This window comes from Canis lupus, chromosome 2, assembly GCF_003254725.2.
Source record: "Canis lupus dingo isolate Sandy chromosome 2, ASM325472v2, whole genome shotgun sequence".
NCBI lineage: Eukaryota > Metazoa > Chordata > Mammalia > Carnivora > Canidae > Canis > Canis lupus.
Genome location: NC_064244.1, coordinates 42,194,705 through 42,214,371, shown reverse-complemented (window position 1 = coordinate 42,214,371; position 19,667 = coordinate 42,194,705). Strand labels below are relative to the sequence as shown.

The window sequence follows — 19,667 nt, the reverse complement described above, 5'->3', positions numbered from 1 at the left end:
CCAGTTTTTAAAAGGCTGGAGAGAGAGACAGAGACTGTTTATGTATTTAGAGAGAAAAAAGTTAGCGGAAGTTGGACCATATTGGAGATTGTCATTTTCTACATTATGAATTTCTGTAATAGTTGAATTTGTGTAGTAAGTTTTTATTAAATTAATAATAATTATAACCTTGTTATTTTTAAAGGCTGTACCATGCTTTGCTTTGTGTTCCTTGGGGCAAGTGGCCTAGAGAAGATAAGGAATGAAAACTATTACTTGGTGATCAGAAATTGAATTCACTCCATTGGTTCTTGATTTTTCGTTTCTTCATGATGTCCCTTTTACATTCACAGTGGAGCAAATCAAGACAATTCAATTCTTCATCTACTAATATTGGTTATCTAGGAGACTAATTTTCAGCCATTTAAAAATTTTAATACCCTCTAACACTGGTGCACCCACATTAAAAGATTTGTTGTATGTATTGGGTTTTTTGTTTGTTTGTTTTTTCTTTTTTTGTGTGTATGTGTGTTTCGTTTTTGTTTTTGTTTTTTTTAGAGAGAGGGAGCAACCATGTGCATGGGGCAGAGAGAGAAAGAGAATCTTAAATAGGCTCCATGCCCAGCACAGAGCCCAACATGGGGCTCAATCTCTAGGATCATGACCTGAGCTGAAATCAAGAGTTAGATGCTTAACTGACTAAGCCACCCAGGCACCCCTACCTTTTAGCTTTGGATTGAATTAAAACTCACATGATTCTGAGGATTGGAAGAAGAAGCTGAAGAGGATGTATTAGTTAGTGTCCTAGGGTTGGCTGCTGTTACAAATTATCACAAACTAAGTGGCTTAAAGACAGAAATTTATTCTTACAGTTTTGGAGGCTAGAGCCTGAAATCAAGGTATTGGCAGAGTTGGTTTTTCTGTAGGCTCAAAGGGAGAATCCGTTCCATGCCTTTCTCCTAGCTTCTGGTAGCTGCTGGCAACTCTCAAAATTCCCTTGGCTTTTAACTGAATAACTCCAGTTTATGCCTCTGTATTCACATTGCCTTCTCTTCTGTGTGTTTGTATCTCAGATCTCTCTCTGCTTTTATCTTATGAGGACACCTGTCATTGGATTTAGGCCTACCCCAAATCCAGGATGATCTCATCTTGAGATCCTTAACTTAATTATACCTGCAAAGATCCATTTGCCAAATAAGGTCACAATCACAGGTATAAGGGTTAGGACTTGTACGTACTTTTTTGGAAGCCACAATTCAATCTAGTCCAGAGGTATTTAACATGTTCCCAGAGCTGATAAGGAAGACTCTTTCTCAATCTCAAAGGTAGCAATTAAAATCAATAAATCCATCCTATATTGTAGAAAAGTTCCTTTTTTTCCTCAGGGAGCTTTATGAATAGTCCACACCTGCCCCACCATGATCCTGTGATTATACATTGGACAATTCCTCAATGATAAGGTATATGAGAGATGACAAACCTCCACACTATCCTATATGGGTGCCCCATCTTGTCTTTCCCTTTTTGTACATCTGGACAAAACCAAAGAATGAGGCAACATTAGAAGTATCAAAAGTCGGAGTAGTTATCCTCAAGTGTTAGATCCAGAATAGAACCCTGAGGAGTCTTTCTGTAAGTGGGAAGTTTTGCTCTCTAGCAGAAGAGTTTGGGTCTCTCTGGAAATGAGTCCATGCCCTTTATTGTCCATGTGGTCTTGGGAAAATCTGATGCTGTGATCTGGTTTCTCTCTCTGTAAAGAAGGCATAACAATACCTTGCTACCTTACCACGGTGTTGTGTGAATTTGCTGACACCCATAAAGCTCCCTGAAAATGAAGAGGCTTACATAAGTCTCTGGCATTATTCACACAGCAAATGTTTTCCCCTGAGAATAAAGTAATAAATGGTACCATTGTGCAGCTGGTGGAACGTGTTCAAAAGTTTCCGTTCACAACTAGTAGATCAAGTTGTGGGTGGCTGTATGGACTTTCTGTGCTCATGCCAAGCTGCATCCAAAACAGCCAGCACAATGGGCTATCCTGGAATGAAAAGCTGTACTGTAAGAGGCAGCCAGATCATGGCATCGCATCACATAGGACAATCCTGTGTAGCTGGTGACTTCGCATGCACCTTTTCCTTCCCGCACCTCTTCCAGCAGGAAGCTGGCAGAGACAGTGGCCACCTGGATATCTAACATGGCAGCAATTGAAAAGCAATTCTCTTCTTCTACCACACTAAAAAAACTTCTCAAGGCTAAGGATGGTCATGATTGTGAAGGATTATAATCATAGCTTTTCTTTTATTTGTTTGCTTTCTTGCTTGCTCACTTAATTTGGGGCCAGGAAAGAAAGTTATAAATCAAATGGAGTGTTCAGGTTAAGAACCTATTCTCTTTAAATACAGTCCATTTGAGTGGGAGTGTGTAGGAACAGTCTGGACAGAATGCCACTGGCTGACATAGTAGACAGGAAAGGATCTTCTTTCTACCATTATAAGCCCTAGAAATACTCCAGGACATGATACTATGATACAGGGAAAATGCCTTTCTTTCTTTCTTTCTTTCTTTCTTTCTTTCTTTCTTTCTTTCTTTCTTTCTTTCTTTCTTTCTTTCTTTCCTTTCTTTCTCTCTCTCTCTCTCTTCTTTCTTTCTTTCTTTCTTTCTTTCTTTCTTTCTTTCTTCTTTCGATTTATTTATGTATTTTGGTGGGGGGGGGGCGGAGGGAGGGAGAGAGAATCTCAAGCAGACTCCTTGCTGAGCATCGAGCCTAAGGCAGGCTTGATCTCACAACACTGAGATCGTGACCTTAGCCAAAATCAAGAGCCAGACATTCAGCTGACTGTGCCACCTGGGTACCCCTTTTAGCAAGGCTTGGGGCTCTAGGCTCAGATGTCACATTTAAGAAAATGACAGATATTTTAAGTAAAAGGAAGATTAGCTACTGAAGATACTACTATTACTTTTTAAAAGAAATCATGTTTAATTAGAGATATTTGGAAATTATACTAACAAGCTCTCTCCCATCAAGGTTCTTCCCCTGAATGGTAAATATTCTCACATTAAAAAGCTTAGGAAGGGGACACCTGGGTGGCTCAGTGGTTGAGCACCTGCCTTTGGCCCAGGATGTGATCCTGGAGTCTGGGGATCAAGTCCTGCATTGGGCTCCCTACATGGAGCCTGCTTGTCCATCTACCTGTGTCTCTGCCTCTCTCTCTCTGTTTCTCTCATGAATAAATAAATAAAATCTTTTAAAAATTTTTTTAAAAAATAAAAAGCTTAGGAGGAATCACAGAATAATGGAATTTTTGAACTGTGAATGATATACCTTGATATAAAACTATTTGATAACTTCTCAAATTCCATGGACAATCTGACATTTTTTTCCTTTCTTTTCAATGGCAACCATGGACAAAAAATCTTGAAGTTAATGAGCTTAGGTCAGCAAAAGTAGAAAAGAAAATCTAAGTGTCTAAGTTTGAAGTTGGGTATAATCTTTTGGTTTTAAGCAGAGGCTGTGGAGGAATGCTGTGCAGCCCACAGCGTACATGTATTTGAGGTTCCCTTGAACCCCTTCTTCCTCCCCTCCAGGCACATTCTGTTTCTAGACAATCTGTCATCCATTCATCAGTGCCCATTTGTAGAGCACCCACCATGTACTCAACAGTGCTAGAGGTAAAAGAAATACCAGGCACAGTCACTGTCCTTATGGAGCCCCTAACCTTGTGAAGAACAAAGTTACGAGTGTTGACAGAATCCAGGTGAGACCTGGAATCACCGAAGGGAATTCCATCATGATGCCCTGCTGCAGGCCTAAACATTCAAGGTCCTGGCACCTCTGTTGACTTGACTTTTCTCTCTGGAATGCCTTTTGCTACACATATCGTGAGAACCATGGCCCAAAATTGCATTACACGGTTCTCTCCTAGTTCAGATGAGTTTCAGTCACCTCCTGGAGGATGTAGAGCAACACAGGTAGGCTGGTCAGAGAAAGGCACTTATTTCTAGAAAAACCACACAGCAGGCTTGGAGAACATTGCATTAATATTTCTACTAATATTTGACTAGACCCATCTTAGGCACTTTAATTTTTGCCAGAGTTTCTTCATCAATGTGCAGTATGGGGACCCAGAGGCTGGACAGTGCTGATCATTGGTGACTGAGTTCAGAGGCTCTGAAGGTGTTATTTGCCTGCACAAGGCCAAGCGTGCTTATGAGCCTGAGAGACATAATTATTTGAACACTATAATATGCTGGCTATCTGGTAAGCTTTGAGGAAGCAGACACTAGTATCTCCGGTGAACTCCATGCCCCTGACCACAGACTGCCTGCCCCTTTCATGTTAATCCAGTGGCCTGGGGCCAGGCCATCTGGGAAAAGAACGGATGAGACACAGAGATGATTCAAGGAGAAGGTGGTGTGTTTCCACTCTGATACTAAGGCTTGGGGTCTTCCTTCAGCAGTTTCATAGCAGACTCTATTAATTACTTATTCTATACTCAACCCTGCACTCTTCCCAGGTTTCTTCAGAGAAGCAATATGCCCACTTATTGCCTTGCTTTTCTAGCCTCTCTTACTGCTGGAAGAAGCTTATGATGTTACCTGAGCCAGTAAGATATAAGCTGAAGTGAGACTGGAACTTTTGAAAAGGTTTTGTTTTCCTGCTAAGAAGGGACCCGTGTGTTTGGCATCACTCTTCCCATCTCATCTTCTTTCTGCCTTAGACATGGGCATGATGTCAGGAAAGCAACAGCCATTATGTAACCAAGAGGCAACAAAGATGAAGACAAAGACAAGACTCTAAGCAAAGTGAACAGGAAGATCCATTTATGTGTGTACTTATATATATATTTTTTAAAAATTAATTCCAGTTAGTTAATATACAGCATAATATTAGTTTCAGGTGTATAATATAACAATTCAACAATTCATACATCACCCAGTATTCATCACAAGTGCCCTCCTTAATGGCGAAATGGGAATCACCTATTTCACCTATCCCCCCCACCTGCCTCCCACCTACCTCCTCTCTGGTAACCATCTACTTGTTCTCTATAGTTAAGAGTCTGTTTCTTGGTTTGTCTCTCTTTTTCCCTTTGCTTTTTTGTTTCTTAAATTCCACATGTGTGAAATCATATGGTATTTGTCTTTCTCTGGTTGACTTATTTTACTCAGCATTATTATACCTAGCTCCATCCATGTCGTTGCAAATGGCAAGAGTTCATTCTTCTTTATGGCTGAATAATATTCCATTGTACACATATACCACATCTTCCTTATTCATCTATCAGTGGACACATAGACTGCTTCTATATCTTGGCTATTGTAGATAATGCTGCTATAAACATTGGGGTGAATGTATTCCTTTGAATTTGTGTTTTTGTATTCTTTGGGTAAATACTCAGCAGTGCTATTGCTGGATCATAGGGTTGTTCTATTTCTAACTTTGTAAGGAATCTCCATACTGTTTTCCACATTGCCCGCATAAGTTTGCATTCCCATCAACAGTATGCAAGGGTTCCTTTTCCTCCACATCCTCACCAACACTTGTTTCCTGCGTTGTTGATTTTAGCTTTTCTAACAGGTGTGAGGTGATATCTCACTGTAGTTTTGCTTTGCATTTCTCTGACAATGAGTTATGTTGTGCATCTTTTCATATGTCTGTGGGCCATGTGGATGTCTTCTTTGGAGATATATCTGTTCGTGTCTTCTACTCATTTTTTATTGGATTGTTTTTTGGGTGCTAGGTTGTACCAGTTCTTTGTATATTTTGGATACTAACCCTTGACTGGATATATCATTTGCAAATATCTTCTCCCATTCCATACATTGCCTTTCAGTTTTGTTGATTATCTCCTTTACTCTGCCAAAGCCTTGTATTTTGATGTTGTCCCAATAGTTTATTTTTATCTTTGTTTTCCTTGCCTCGGGAGACCTATCTAGAAAAAAGTTGCTACAGTCAATGTCAGAGAAGTTACTGCCTGTGTTCTCTTCTGAGATTCTTATGATTTCATGTCTCATATTTATGTCTGTAATCCACTTTGAATTTATTTTTGTGTATGTTTTAAGAAAGTAGTACAGTTTCATTCTTTTGTATGTGGCTGTCCAGTTCCCAGCACCATTTGTTGAAGAGACTATCTTTTTTCCATTGGATATTCTTTCTTGTTTAATTGGCCACATCATTGTGGGTTTATTTCTGGGTTTTTATTCTGTTCTTTTGAGCTGTATGTCTATTTTTTTTTGCCAGTACCATACTGTTTTGATTATAACAGCTTTATAATATCATTTGAAGTCTGGAATTGTGATGCCTCTAGCTTTTCTTTTCTTTGTCAAGGTTCCCTTGGCTATTTGGAGTCTTTTGTAGTTCTATAGGATTTTAGGATTGTTCATTCTAGCTCTGTGAAAAATGCTGTTGGTATTTTGGTATTTTGATAGGGATTGCATTAAATATGTAGATTACTTTGGGTTTCTTCCAATCCATAAGCATGAATACCTTTCCATTTCTGTGTGTCTTCTTCAGTTTCTTTCATCAGTGTTTTACAGTTTTCAGAGTATAGGTCTTTCACCTGTTTGGTTAGGTTTATTCCTAGATATCTTATTATTTTTGGTGCAGTTGTAATTGGGATTGATTCCTTAATTTCTCTTCCTGTGCCTCACTGTTAATGTATAGAAATGGAACAGAAAGAAAGAAGGAAGGAAGGAAGGAAGGAAGAAGAAAGAAAGAAAGAAAGAAAGAAAGAAAGAAAGAAAGAAAGAAAGAAAGAGAAAAAGGGCACAGATTTCTGTATATTGATTGTATCCTGTGACCTTTCCTGAATTCGTGCATCAGTTTTTATTTCTTTTTGTTGTCTAATCGTTGTGGCTAAGACTTCCAGTACTTTTATTTTTCTGCTATTTGAGTAAAAATGATGATATTGGACATCCCAGTCTTTTTCCTGACTGTAGGAGAAAAGCTCTCAGTTTTTTCCCATTAAGAATAGTATTAGCTGTTGGTTTTTCATAGTTGGCCTTTATTATGTGGAGGTATGTTCCCTCTAAACCTACTTTGTTGAGGACTTTTATCATGAACTGGTGTTGTACTTTGTCAAATGCTTTTTCTGCATCTATTGATGACCATATGGTTCTTATTCTTTCTCTTATTGATGTGAAGTATCACATTGATTGATTTGAAAATATCGAACCATCTTTGCAACCCAGAAATAAATCCCACTTGATCATGGTGAATTTTTTTTTAATGCATTGTTGGATTTTGCTGAGGATTTTTGCATCTATGTTCAGAAATACTGGCCTATGGTTCTCCTTTTTTTGTGGTGTTTTTATTTGGTTTCGGTATCAGGGAAAGGCTGGCCTCATAGAATGAGTTTGGAAGTTTTCCTTCATTTTTTGTTTTTTGGAGTAGTTTGATAAAAATAGATATTAACTCTTCGAATATTTGGTAGAATTTGCCTGTGAAGCCCTTGGTCCTGGACTTTTATTTGTTGGGAGTTTTTTGATTACTGATTCAATTTCTTTGCTGGTTATCAGTCTGTTCAAATTTTCTGTTTCTTCCTGTTTGAGTTCTGGAAGATTATATTTCTAGGAATTTATCCGTTTCTTCTACATTGTCCAGTTTGTTGGCATATAGTTTTTCATAATACTTTCTTTTTTAATATTTATTTATTTATTTATTTATTTATTTATTTATTTAAATTGGGGTTCAATTTGCCAACATCTATCATATCACCCAGTGCTCATCCCATCAACATAATACTTTCTTATAATTGTTTGTATTTCTGTGGTGTTGGTTGTTATTTCTCCTTTGTCATTTGTGGTTTTACTTGAGGATCCATTCATTTATTTAGCTAATATTTATTAAGTGTCTACTCTGTTTTAGTTGCTAGAGATATAAAAGTGAACAAAGCATACAAAATCTTTTGCTTCCTTGAAGTTTGCATTTTAGTGGTGATAGGAGAGAAAGATAATATTTACTATATAATAAGTGAAAGATATAGTATGTCACATAGTGATAAGTGCTATAGAGAACAGAAAAGCAGACATACACTGGGTGGGGCCTCAGATGCTTACATAAGGGCTTTGATATTCCTCTGAGCAAATCATTGTAGAGTTGTGAATAGAGATGTAATATGGTCTGACATATTTTAAGAAAATCACTCTGGCTATTGTGTTGAGGATAGATTGAAAGAAGAAAGATAGAGTCAAGGTCTCCACGGGCATCTGTGAACACTAAGCCAACACTGGTAATTGCCTGCTTCCAGAAGTCTTGTTATCTATGGAAAATAATTCATTATTTTTTCAAGCTACTTCTAGTCAACTATTCTATCACTTGCAGCCAAACTTATTTCTAACTGATACAGACAATTACCATAGTTTGTGAATACCTACTATGTGTCAGATGTTGTACTAGGTCCTAGGGGCACAAATATGAAAATATTTGTAGTTCTTATTATCAAAAAGCCTTGTAAGGTCCTTATACTCCAATTCTGGGAGAACTAATGGGCAAATGTTATAATGCAATAAGGCAATTTCTTTAGCAAAATTTTTGTAGAAGGTGGGGTGAACATAGGGTAGATAGGAGGGCACCTTAGCCAAGTGAAGAGAAGGCTTCACGAAAGCTCAGCAAGTGTTCCCCAGGTTATCAAGTTAGTGGAGGGCATTACAGCCAGAAAGAACCAACCTCATGTGCAATATAGAACATGGAGTGTTTGAGACCTCTAAATAGGTCAGTATTCTTAGGGGACTAGAGTTTGGCATGGGGGACATGATGGCAAGAAGTGATGGAAGATTAGGCTGGAGGTGGATGGGAGAGATGATGGAGGACTTTGTATGGGCTATGGAGGAATATGATTTATCCTTTAGACAACAAGGAGGCAGTGGAGCTATCACTCTGGCAGCAGGATTAACAAGTGTTTATAAGGGAGTGAGACTGGAGAATAGGCAAGTGCAGGAATCCAGCAAACAAGCAGTACAGCCGGAGCCAAGGTAGGGTTGGCATAGAGAGGAAGGAATGCAGAGCTGGTAGTTTGTATGTGGTAAAAGATAAGGAGACAATCCAGAATGACCAACATACTGCACGTACCTCTGCAAGAATAGCCAGGTAATATTTTTGGCATAGAGATTACACCAAGAGGCAGTAACTGGTCTTTTTATGGACTATATTAAAGTATGACTGGTTTTGATATAAGCCTTTGGAGATTATGTCTGCTTAGCAGGTGATTCCACATCACTAGCTTTGTGGAAACCAGAGGGTAGCCCTAATATCTAGCCCAGGCTGTGCTTGCCTCCTTCCATGTGGCTTTGTGTTCAGTACACCATTTGAATGTCTTTTATATTCTCAACATCACTGCATAGGTAATAATACTAACAATGGCCGTAGTTGGGAATTAGCATATGACAAACATATTACATATACTCTTTTAAATTTTGTAATAGCACTGCAAAGAAAGTATAACTAACTTGAGGCCCAGAGAGGTCAAATGACTACCCTAAGGCTACATAGCCAGTGAGGCTGAGCCAATTTACATCCTGGACCACCTGACAAAGCCTATATGCTGTTTTTGACGTGTTGCAAGGTAATCCACTTCATTATAACCCATTGTCCAGTCATATTCCAGGGTTCTGCATTTTGTCCACAGTCATAGAGCAGAAAAAAGTATGACATTTATAAAATACTTTCATATACACTAAAGACAAATTCTTCCAAACATGTTTTACCTGATTTCCATGAAGGAAATTGAGTCCCTTAGGGTTCCAAAGTTTCCAAAGGACTAAAAAGTATATATTGACAAAACAAATTTAAGGATCGTATTACTTATTTTTTTAAGATTTTATTTATTTATTCATGAGAGACAGAGAGAGAAAGAGAGAGGCAGAGACACAGGGAGAGGGAGAAGCAAGCTCCATGCAGGGAGCCTGACATGGGACTCCATCCCGGGTCTCCAGGATCACACCTTGGGATGAAGGCGGCGCTAAACCACTCAGCCACCAGGGCTGCCCAAGAGCATATTACTTATCTCATAAAAATACTTTACAATACAAAATAATCCAGTTGATTAATAAAAGGCACATAGTTCCTTCACAGAGAATGGAATCAGGAAGGGGTATGTCAGTTCCTTAACCATAAGAAGTATTGAGCTTCTTAGGACATGAACATTCAAGAAGTTAAATGTGATCAAGGCATAAAAATGATTATTTCACATCTGTCATGAGCACTTCATTCAGTGGTAGTGCCCTATTACTCTGTAATTAATTTAGTAAGTATCTACTGTATTTGGAGTGCTGCTTTTGTTGCTGGGAGAATGAGAAGGATGGAGACACGAGAAAAAAACAGTCATGGGTCTCATTTCTCTAGGTCTTTCAAATAGTTTTTGTCTAAAAGGTTAAAGCAACATAAGATATCTCAATGACACTACTCAGGACTACAGAGTTTAATAGCCACACCTAAGAGATCACATTGTTTAACCCTTGAAGTTCACAAATAATGAAATTAATCCCAAAAGAGTTTGTCGCTTGCTGGAGGTCACAAAGATAGCTGGTGTGAAAGCTACCTCTCCCATGAATCTGTTTATATGGCTGTAACTTTATTCAAAAATTGATTTTAGAGTAAATAGTACATTCACTTGAAAGGGGAAAAATCCTCTTCTATTTAATTTAGGAAAACAACAACAATAAAGCAAAGAAATGCCAGTTTGTCATTTGGAAGGGACCTGATCATGAAGGATTGTTACCCATCTTCCAGGATCTGCACTGTGGCTTTTAAAAAATAACAGAAAAATTTAGGAAACAACCTCAATTTCTGTCATTAGAGAACTGTATATATTAGAGTCCATCCATACAGTGGAATATAATACAGCCATTAACAAAATGAAACAGATTTATGTGTAATTGATATAGGTGTATTTTAAGTGAGAAAATAAAGATTTAGATCAATGCTATATATTCCTTTAACCAGTTTTTTACAGTCTCAGCTCCATGTGATTTAATATAAAATCATTTTTTCCAATAATAGCTATAGTGGTAGATACTCTCATTTGCATTGCTCTATATCTATTAAAATTTTTTTTACATTTTAATATTTTCCCACAATTTAAATGTTTTCCATGTAGAATAATAAACAGTACTGTATTGCAATTTCCATATCCCAAGTGAGAGGTCATATAATATAGTGTCCATAAGTAAGATATACCTGCAAAGATTTTGATTTAGAACTGTTATTTAAAAAGGCGAGACATAGAGCATCCATTTGTCCCCTCTCAGCAGAAGTAGAACTCTAATTTCTTTCATTTTCTTTCCTCACCAGCTGTTTTGTATAGACTGGGAAGAGTGGAGCTAGGATGATGGTTGCAGCAGAAGATCCAGTATTTTAGCCTCTTGAAAAATCCCAAGAGAGGTATCTAGAAATCTTCCTTAAATGCAGAGGACCCTTTGTTCTCAAGTCTGGATTTTTTTGACCAGAGGTATGGTATCAGGAAAAGCTTAGCTCATTTTCCTAATGATTTCCAGATCCAAATTTTTTATGGGAGAAATAGCCTACTTTTTTATCATAGAAACTGAACACTTAAGACAGTTACTGTCCCAATTACTTTTGCAGCTAGGGTAGAGATATATGGTCCTGCCAATCAGATTCATAAGCCATGGGCTTTGAAAAGGGAGTTAGTGATACTAGAAAGTAAGAAAAAAGATTAAGAAACAAACAAACAAACAAACAAACAAAAAGATTAAGAAACATTCTATGGGTGGCAGCAGCTGGAATGATAAAAGCCAATTTCCAGAGCCATTAGACACTTTTGGGCAGCATGGGATGTGGCCTTCAGCTGATGCAGTGGCACTCTTGAAGGACAAGAGGGAGATGTGACATTGGCTCTGGGCCTCGTTACAAGCTTCATCCTTTGTTTTTGCATGTCATGATTCTGTTTCTTCCTTTCTATTTCTGGGTTTCCCAGTAACCTTTCTAATATAAGCATTTAATGCTATACATTTCCCCCTAAGCACTGCTTTAGCTATATTTATGAATTTTGGTCTATTGTTTTTTTCATTTTCTTTCCATTCAAGATATTTTCCAATTTTCTCTGTAACTCCCTCTTTGACTCATGAGTTATTTAAAAAATATTGCTTAATTGTCAAATATTTGAGGATCTTAAAGATATTTTATTATTGATTTCTTCTTTAATATTATTATGAACAGAAATCTTAATATTTTTGAGATACTGTTGTTGAGCCAAGTGTTCTATAAATGTCAATTAGGTTAAGTTGGTTGATAGTGCTGTTTAGGTCACCTACATCCTTACTAATTCTCTATTTGTTCAGTGACCAATGTCACTGAGAAAAAAAATACTAAAGACTCTAACTGTAATTGTGGATTTGCCTCTTTGTCCTTTCAGTTGTCAATTTTTGCTTCATGTATTTTGAAGCTGTCTTGTTAATTGCATATACATCTGGGATTATTATGTCTTTTTTATGAATCTACCTCTTTATCATAATGTAATGTCCATTCATCGTTGGTAATAATTCTTTGTTCTTAAGTTTATTTTGATATTAATATAGGCACTTTGGCTTTCTTTTTATTGTTTGATTAGTGTTTATTTCTCTCTACTTTTAATTTACCTGTCTTTTTAAACTTAAAGTGGATTTCTTCTAGGTAACATATAGTTGAATCTTGCTTTGTTCTTTTAATCCAAACTGACACTGTTTTTTAATTGGTATGTTTAGAGCATTCACCTACAATGTGATTATTGATATGATCGAATTAAAAAATCCATCATATTTTTTTTTCGTGCCTGCTTTTGGATTTATGATGCCACTTTATCCTGGCTTTGATTTTTTTTTAACCATAGGCCTTATTACCTATTTAGATAGATAGATATAGGTAGGTAGGTAGATTGATAGATAATAGAATGAATACTTGTGCCCTGCCCATTCATATGTTGAAGATTTAACCCCCAATATTTTGGAGGTATTTGGAGGTGGCATCTTTGGGGAGGTAATTAGGTTAGATGAGTCATGAGAGTAGAGCCTCCATGGTGGAATTAATGTCCTTGTAAAAAGAGGAGGAGAGTCCAGAGCTTACTCTCTCTCTATTATGTAAGGACACAGTGAGAAGGTGACAATCAGCAAGCCAGAAAGAGGACTCTCAGCAGGAATTGAATCTTATCAGCACCTTGATTTTGGAGTTTCCAGCCCCCAGAACTGTGAGAAATAAATGTCTGCTGTTTAAACCACTCAGTATAGTATTTGTTATGATAGATAGATAGATAGATAGATAGATAGATAGATAGATAGATAGATTTGATTATTGCTTTAAAGGAGCAACTATTACCCTTAAGCCTCCAAATTTCACTTCACAGACCGATGCTGGACAAAACATTAGCACAGGTGGTCAAAAAAGTATTACAAAGAGGATTCATCATAGCATTATTTGTAATACTGAAAAAAATTTAAATAATCTATCTACATTTCCATTTTTTAGAAATAATCAAGTAAACTCTACTATATATCAGTTCTGTAGAAGACTATGCTTCCATTAAAAAGAATGAGACCAATAAATGTGTACTAATATAAAAATATGTCCAACTTAAGAAAAACTAGTTGTAGTATACCGTACAGAATATGGCACAATTTAAGCATTAAACAGAAATTCTTACCAAACAAACTGTATGCTTTCTCATCTTTTAATATATATGTGAATGTGGTTAGAAAAATTCTAAAAGGATACACAGTGAATGGATGATAAGTATACACAATTGAGGAACAAAGTAGGTGAGTAGGCACAGAGAAGTTTTGTTTTGCCTGTATTGTTTTAATTTTATCAATGAGAATCTATTATGTAATTAAAAATTCATTATTATGATGAGTGGTGACTAGGATTGTGTAGCTTGGGAAAGAGAGAAAAAAGAGATACACATGAATCAGGGAATTTTTTCCCTTTAAGTCTGATGTTTTATTCATTTCATTGGAGTAGGAGATTTGGAAGTGGGGAAGCAAAAATTGTCTGCTGCCTTTTGTCATACAACAGCAACACCAAAAAAGCACAGTGAGTGTTCCGGGAGTGCATACTGTGTCTGGGGTGTGTCCCAGTGTATTTAGTTATGCTCATTCATGCTGAGACATTACTTTTGCCCTTAAAAGGAGGAATTACAACATCAAACCTGGATTATTTTCATTTCCAAACAGCCCCAAAATGTCAACGCAAGGCTGTCAATCTTTTGTTCTGTTCCTCTTTCATAAACACTTCCTGGAACCCATGCCAATAGTAGAAAACAGAAGTAGGCAGGCACTGTTTTGACAACACTGAAAACGCCTGTGATTAGGAGTCAGGAGAGAGTAAAAGTGATTAATATGCTCCTAAAAGAACAGGGAGTACATCTCTAGAAGAGATTGTTAGATGGGTGTCCCTACTTGTAGACATTCTTATACCTAAACAAGAGGACGTGTTCTCACACAGGTTTCTCCTAAGCAACCTCTTGCTAAGTGTTTCCCGTAGCAGTTGCATAATGGTAAGGTTAGGTGTGTGGAAGGTTCTTGGAGGATGGCAAAGGGAGTGAAAAAGACTCTATTGGACCATAAAATATTCTTCAAGAATAAAGTGAGTTTTGGTATCTTTTTTAAACCAACAGACAAGGATCTTCTGAATTTAGCAGCAAGCCCTGGGATGTGGCACTTGACAATACAATTACTGGTTTTTAATTTATGAGACAGAAAATCTTTGTTTAGCTCATTGCTCATAAAGTAAGGTTGCCCTTGAGTAACTTTAATTACATACCCATCTTTTTACCAAGTGGTTGTCTTTTTCCTGTAAATATCCTCAGTGGTGTGTAGTTTGAACTCCAAAGGGCTTGTGAAAAAATGAACCAGGAAAAGAAATCACACTGACCAGCACAGGGAAGCTTCTCTGTGTCTGCCAGAGGTATATGTGGAAACAAAAGTTTTCCTGATAATTTATATTCACAAACCTCCACCCTTTGAGGTTAACTATTTTTATATCATATAGTCTTAGAAACTCTAAGTGAAATATTATGTTAAATATTGGTCTTGGGTCTATGGTACACTGATATTACCTTACAGAGGTACAGGCATACTTTGGAGATATTGAGAGTTTGGTTCAGACCACTACAATAAAGCACAATAAAGCAAGTCAAATGAATTTTTTGGTTTCCCAGTGCAAGTAAAAGTTATGTTTACTGTACTGTAGTTGATTAAGTGTGCAATAGCATTATGTCTTTAAAAAACAATATACATATCCTAATTTAAAAATACTTTATTGCTAAAAAAAAAAAAGGCTAACCATCACCTGAGTTTTCAGCAAGTCATAATCTTTTTTTGCTGTGCAAGGTCTTTGCTGGTGGAAGGACTGATCAGGGTGGTGGCTGCTGAAGGTACGGTGGCTGAGGTAATTTCTTAAAATAAGAGAACAATAAAGTTTGTTGCATCAGTGGACTCTTTTCATGACTGATTTCTCTAGCATAAAATGCTGCTTGTTAGCATTTTACCCACAGTAGTACTTCTTTGAAAATTGGAGTCAGTCCTCTCAAACACTGCCACTGCTTTATCAACTAAGTTTATATAAGATTCTAAATCCTTTGTAATCATTTCAACAATCTTCACAGCATCTTCACTAGGAGTAAATTCTATCTCAAGAAACCACTTTCTTTTGTTTATCCATAAGAAACAACTCCTCATCCATTCAAGTTTTATCATGACATTGCAGCAATTCAATCACATTTTCAAGCTCTGCTTCTAATTCTCGTTCTCTGGGGGTTTCTTATTACATCTGCAATTACTTCCTCAACTAAAGTCCTAAACCCCTCGAAGTCATCCATGAAAGCTGGAATCACCTTCTTCCAAAGTCTGTTAAAGTTATTTTCACCTCTTCCCATGAATTGGAAATGTTCCTTAATGGTATCTAGAATGATGAATCCTTTCCAGAGGTGTTTAATTTACTTTGCACAGATAATCAAATGTACTTGTGGAAAATATACTTGTGGAGTGTATTTATATAATAATAATTCTTGAAAGCAGAAATTACTCCTTGATCTGCAAGCTTCAGAATAAATCTTATGTGAGCACACATGGAAACAATATTCATCTCATTGCACATCTTCATCCGATGTCTTAGGTAACAAGGCGTATTATCAATGAGCAATAATATTTTAAAGGGATTTTTTTTCTGAGCAGTAGGTCTTCACAATGGCCTTAAAATATTCAGTAAGCTGTTTTAAACAGATGTAGTGCCATCCAGGTTTTGTTGTCCCACTTATAGAATGCAGAGTAGACTTAACATAGTTCCTTAAGGGCCTTCGAATTTTCAGAATGATAAATGAGCACTGGTTTTAACTTAAAAGTTATCAGCCACATTAGCCCCTAAGAGAGTCAGCCTGTTCTTTCAAGCTTTGAAGCCAGGCATTGACCTTTCTTCTCTAGGTATGGAAGTTCTAGATGGCATCTTCTTCCAATAGAAAGCTGTTTCATTTACACTGAAAATCTGCTGTTTAGTGTAATCACTTTCATGGATTATCTTAGCCAGATCTTCTAGATAACTTGCTGCAGTTTCTACATGAGTACTTACTGCTTCACCTCGTACTTTTTTTGTTGTAGAGATGGCTTCTTTCTTCAAACTTCATGAACCAATCTCTGCTAGCTTCAAAGTTTTCTTCTGCAGCTTCCTCACTTCTCTTAGCCTTCATAGAATTATAAAGAGTCAGATCCTTCTCTGGATTAGACTTTGGTTTAAGGGAAAGTTGTGCCTGCCTTGATTTTCTATCCAGACCACTAAAACTTTATTCATCTCAGCAATAGGGCTGTTTTGGTTTCTTATCATTTATGTATGTACTGGAGTAGCACTTTTAATTATCTTCAAGAACTTTTTGCATTCACACTTTGGCTAACTGGAGCAAGAGGTCTAGCTTTCAGCTTTTCTTGGCTTGTGTCATGCCTTCCTCACTAAGCATAATCATTTCTAGCTTTTGACTTAGAGTGAGAAACATGCAACTTTTCCTTTCACTCAAACACTTAGAGGCCATTGTAGGGTTATTAATTGGCCTGATTTCGATATTGTGGTGTCTCAGGGCATAGGGAGCCCCTGAGGAGAGGAATTGTTGGTCAGTGGAGATATCAGAACATACACAATATTTATTAAGTTTGGCACTGCAAAAAAAAAGTGGCACTGCAAAAAAAAAGTTACAATAGTAACATCAAAGGTCAGTGATCACAGATACCATAATAAATGTAATATTAATGAAAAAGTTTGAAATATTAGAATTACCAAAATGTGACACAGAGACACAAAGTGAGCAAATACTATTGAAAAAAAATGGTGCCAATAAGATTTGTTCAACATAGGATAACTGTAAGCCTTCAATTTATAAGCACAATTATCTGTAAAGTATAGTAAAATGAAGCACAATAAAACAAGATATACCTTCAAAGTCCTTCTGAAGATGAGTTCACATTCTAAAATTACAAGTTGTCAGGCGACAGTCCTCCAAGGGATAGAATTAGGCACAAAACATACAGTAGGATTAGAAAATAAAAACTTCATATAACCTAATAATTTGATTAATAACTGGATTAACCTGAATCATTTTGTGATTAAGGACTGACAAAGAAAAAACCCCAAACTATTAGAAAAGAAATGACACTTACAAAAAGAAAGAGTGAGCAGAATGGAAAAGACAAAATTAGATCCCTACCTCACTCTGTATACAAAATAAATTCCAGATATATTGGGATTTAAGTGTGAAAAGCAAACTTTAAAACTTTTAGAAGAAAACATAGGGGAATTTTCACCATGGGGGTAGATTTTCAAGTAAAGGACACAAAAATAAAAAACCATAGAAGAAAGATGGATAAATTCAAGCTTTATTAAAATGAAAAAAATTCCGTGGAAAAAAAATACCACAAACAACAAAGGAAGAAAAAAATAGTCTGAGGAGGATACTTGCACCCTATATAAAAAGGAATCTTGTAACTTAATAAGAAAATGATAGTCAATACAATTAGAAAGGATATTAACAGTTCACATAGGAGGCAATATAAGTGGTTGATAAACATGTGAAAAGATGCTCCACTTCACAAGTAATTGTGAAGTTGCAAACAACAAAAATTGGCAAAGATGTCAGGAAACAGAAAGACTTATGCATGTGGGTGGGGCATACATTGGAGAGAAATCCATTGTGGAGAGAAATCTGGTAGTATCTAATAAAGCTGAAGATGTACATACCATCTCTTTCACCTATCTGCAGAAGGGAGGTAGTTGGTGAATACCAAGTGACCAACTGACTTAATCTGAGAAGTTTTTGGTTTTATTTTTTTTAAAGATATTTACATTGAGACAAGTGGAGAGGATTGTTTTTCTGAATAACTTTTTAAGTACCTGCTATGCCTGCCAACAAGAAGAGAAAGGCAACTAATTAAAATGATGTGTTTCAGAATAAATGGGCATGAGAAAAACTTCTTTGGAAGTGAAGGCACTGCTATGTAGTCCTTTGCATTTAACAACTAAAGATGACAAAATTTAGAGGTAAAAGAAAGGAACTAAGTAACTTATGAACTCACTCTAGAAAGGCAAGATAAATCCACTCCAAATGGTCTTACTCAGCATAAAATTTATTCAAAAGTACATTGAAGTCAGATTCTGCAGTGCAGACTAATCATATGGTTCTTGAGCTTTTAGCTATAAGATGAAACTCTAAAATGCTTCAGTACATTTGCAGCTATTGAATTTCCCTGATTAAAAAAAAACACAACTTTCATTCCTATTGTAGGTTTTTAAAGTAATTAACTCCTAAGCATCTTATTTATCTTGAATTGGCCCTTGTACAAAAATTTGTTCATTGCTGCCCTGAGTGTAACCATGTGTAATAGGAACAAAAATTTAAAAGGAGGAGATTCACCTAACTGAGCAATGTTGGAGACAGTGGGAAATATTTTTAAAAGCAGTGGCCTTTTCCCCACTGGAAGGCATCCACCCATTACTATCCTGCAGGTTGCAATTGGTTTGCCCCTTTATAAGACCAATCATAATAGGCACGTAGAAAATAACTTCCCCCAGTGATTTTGAGAAATGACCAAATGGAAACTATTTATTCCACCATTCCCAAACTTGTGCATATGTGTACCTTTGAATGAATATATCTTTGGTGTATGTGGCTTGCTGGAGATTTTTCAGGAGGTTTCACATTCAGGGAACAAACACACAGTCCCAAGAGTAAAGCAAACACCTTCTGTACCCCAAACATTGAGACCCGGCCCTAAGCTAAGCAGATTTAAAAATTGAATAAGGAAATAATGAGTGAGGTGGGTTTATAATGAAGGTTGACCAGGATTTATGATTTAATTTATCTACTTGTACTGCTTCTTTAGCAACTGTTTTGGGGTGTAGTGAGACTCAGCCTGGTGACTGATGAAAATGATTGCCCTATTCCAGTCTAAATTAAACTGGGTTGAGATTTTGGAGTGACAGCTACCCTTTCAGACCTAGGCTTTCAGTGTTTCCTTGGTTTTCAGAGAGGACAAGAGGAGATAATTAGGAAAAGAGAGGCTTGTTATTAGAATAATGTCAGAGTTGGGCAGAGAGGTAGATGTTCATGGGCTTTTGAAAAGAAAGCATTTGTCAACTCAGGCTCTTCAGGCTGATAGAAAACAGCGGCACGTTTTCAAGATACTAAAGGAGCCCCAGTGCTATGTACAGCACCTTTGATGAT

The 19,667-nt window shown here is 36.8% G+C and overlaps 1 protein-coding gene across 1 annotated transcript in view; it reads left to right on the top strand.

Annotated features, from left to right (window-relative positions):
* ANKRD55 (ankyrin repeat domain 55) overlaps positions 1 to 19,667 on the top strand; it is a 568,067-nt gene that overhangs the window by 306,246 nt on the left and 242,154 nt on the right. The window contains exon 15 of the mRNA XM_049102766.1: positions 11,270 to 11,426. The gene's annotated coding sequence lies outside the window, so the exon portion shown is untranslated. The remainder of the gene's footprint in view (positions 1 to 11,269; positions 11,427 to 19,667) is intronic.